A 3,395-nucleotide genomic window follows, 5' to 3' on the forward strand; every position below is an offset into this window, starting at 1 on the left:
AAAAAAAAAGAGTATAAATACCGATTTGAGGACTGATGTGTGTTTGATATTTTCACTATCTTCATATGCATGTGAAAGTTGGACAATGAGGAAGGAAAACCATAGAAGAATTGATGCATTTCAGTTGTGGTGTTGTAGAAGAATTTTAAAGCTATGGAAAGCCAAAAGGACAAATAAGTATGTATTAGAAGAAGTACAGCAGAGTGGTCCTTAAAAATCCATATGATGAGATTTTGTCTTTCATAATTTGAACATGTTATCAGGAGGTTACCCGTCCCTAGAGAAGGACATCATGCTTGGTAAAATGGAGGGCCAACAAAAAAATGAAGCTCTCTGACTAGATGGATTGGCACAGTGGCAGCAGCAGTGCGTTCAAGTGTAACAAGGAGCCATTGGTGAGCTTGAACCACTGACCTTGTAGTTCAAACTGACATTGCAGTCTAGCTCATTACCCACAGCACCACACCAGGACACCAAGACATCAAATGTTGTTGTTGTTATGTACAGTGGAGTTGGTTCCAACTCATAGCAACTCTGTACAGGGTTTCCGAGGCTATAAATCTTTATGGGATCAGAAAGCCTCATCTTTCTCCCACAGAACAGCTAGTAGTTTCAAACTGCTGACTGTGAGATTAGCAGCCTGATTGGTAACCATTACGCTAGCAGAACTCCCTCCCTAAAATTGACATGTTTCTAAATACTTCTCCATGGCTCTCTGAATTTAAAACCTGCCTTCCTAGACCTGTGGTTACTGCTCAATCCTGTGATTTATCAAATTTCCCGATTTTATTTTCTCTTAATCTGCCTTGTCTTGCAAGTATTTGGGCTGTTTATAATGCAAATAATGAAAACTAGTGGCATTGTGAATTAATGCTCTGGACGGCAAAGTCTGTTTGAAACACAAAGCCAGTAGTTCAAGCTCACCAGTTGTTCCTCAGAAGGTAGCTCCTATGAGTTGGAACTGACTGGATGCCACTTAACAACAACAATAACAGTAACAGTCACTTAATAAATACATTAACGGGATCTACACAATCCCTTTCCTTCTAAAACCTAGGGACAAGGCTTCTAGAAGCAATATTTTACTACATAACCCTGTTCTTCTGACCACAGATGGACAGCCAATCCAAATTGAACCAATCATATATTTTATTTCAGGAACTGAACAGGAAATTACCAGGAGTGTCAGGTGGGTGTGGATTTTAATAATGACAGAGGTCTTTTAGAGAAAGTCTCAAAACTGCTGAAGTTCAGGTTCTGTGAGTTGCTCTTATATGAGCCCCATCTTAGACTTTGTTACTTAACCTTTTTCTTGAACTTCATGGCACACTTCAGTATTCTTTTCAACATTAAAATAAAATTTAAGAAATATAATTTATAATGTTATGGTTTAGCATATTTTCCATACCCCTAATGAGTAATGGTGTGACACTGTAAGATACATACTGGACTGCTCACCACAAAATCAACAGTTTAAACCCACTAATGACTCCTCAGAAACCCACAATTGTGGTGGCAGAAACAACTTGATGGCACTTAACAACAACAAGTGACAAATAATTCTCAAGAAATTATTTCCAGGGCAGTGAACGATTTAATAATAATAGCTGTATTAAGACTACTTGGGAGTGAATTCTAGCTCTACTGCTGAATTGTTCTGTGACCCTTACTGCAAAATTTGAATCATAATTTACTCCCCACTTCACAGAGTTGTGGTGGTGATTAGATTTCATAAATAATGAGTGTTGCATCACTAATACATTATAAATGCTCAATTACTGGCTATATTTATTGTTGATACTATTATTAGAATTATTATTATCTGCTCTCTGAACCTCTTCCTACAAATCTTACCATTAAATAGCTCTCTGATGCTGCTCTCCTCTCAGCAATAAATGCTCCTTTCTTTATAGGCATCAGCATGAACTGGTATAGCCATAACTGTTATCATTCAGATTACTATGCAAATCTAATTGACTGATGAAAATGTCTACCATTTTTGCTAACTTCTACCATTAAACCTTTGTTCTTTAGTTCTTTACAGTGATTTGTGTTAATAATATATTTATTATTTTTTTTTCACTTCATATGCATTCAAAATCGATTACACCATGAGTACAATATGGGAGCATGACTAAGGAAACAAAGGAATCATCAAATGGTGACAACATTGAGTGGTTGAAAGAGGCAAGAAGGAACATTTACAATCTATCAGGAGAGTAGCTAGGTCTAGTTTGGGTGTGCAGACTAAAATTCCTGAGCCTGACCTTTCATAAAACCTATACTATAATTCTACTTGGCTTTGATGTTTCTTGAGAGAGTTTTGTACTTACTTTGGCTGCTATTTCTTTGATCATATACTGAATTCTTTAGGTATTTTACAAACTGAAATGTTTTACTTTAGTCTAAAATATTATAAATTGAACAGCGGATAACAAAACAATATTTGCTACCTGAGTCAGATACCTGAACTGCTTAAAGAAATAAGAGTCAATCAGTAATACATTTTGCAATAAAATTGTAAATCAAAAGGACACCATAGAGCTGATAAGGAAATCAGAATTGCAATTTTGAGGATAGTCAGGATTGGATGTTTTCAGAAAAAAAAAAAAATTAGCATTTTTGCTATACTATGAATTTACTAAACAGAATCTGTCTAAACACACTGAAAATTTATTTTATGTAACCCTACAGACCTATAGTTTTGTGTTCAAGTAGAAGCAGCGAAATTAGAAAAAGACATGGCAACAGATGAGTGTCAGATCTGCTATGATGAAGTCAATAGTGTGATTTGTCGCTATTTCATTGCCTCTGACTCAATGTAATTTCATTTATAACAGAAAGAAACTTTGCCATGTCCTGTGCCATCTCTATGATCCTTGGTATGTTGTGACTACTATGTCAATCTATCACAGTGAGGGTAGCCTTCATTTTCTCTTATGCTCTACTTTGACAAAAATATCCTTCATTAGCAAATGGTCTTACCTGCAGACAATGGACAGATATAAATTCTAAATTGTTGTTGTTAGGTGACATTGAGTTGGTACCAATGCACAGCGACCTTATGCACAGCAGAACGAAACACTGCCCAATCCTGGGCCAACCTCATTACTGTTGCCATGCTTGATTTCATCGATGCTACCACTTGGCCAATCCATCTCATGGGGGTCTTCCTCTTTTTCTCTAACCCTTCACCTTACCAAACATGATATCTTACTCCAGTGACTGGTACCTCCTGACAATAGGTCCAACATATGAGAGATGAAGTTTAGCCATCTTGGCCTCCAGGGAGCACTCTGACTGCACTTCTTCCAAAATGGATCTATTGGTTCTTTTGGCAGCCCATGGCACTTTCAATATTCTCCTCCAACACCATAACTCAAAGGCATCAATTC

Source organism: Chrysochloris asiatica, unplaced genomic scaffold (genome assembly GCF_000296735.1).
Source record: "Chrysochloris asiatica unplaced genomic scaffold, ChrAsi1.0 scaffold00061, whole genome shotgun sequence".
NCBI classification, from domain to species: domain Eukaryota; kingdom Metazoa; phylum Chordata; class Mammalia; order Afrosoricida; family Chrysochloridae; genus Chrysochloris; species Chrysochloris asiatica.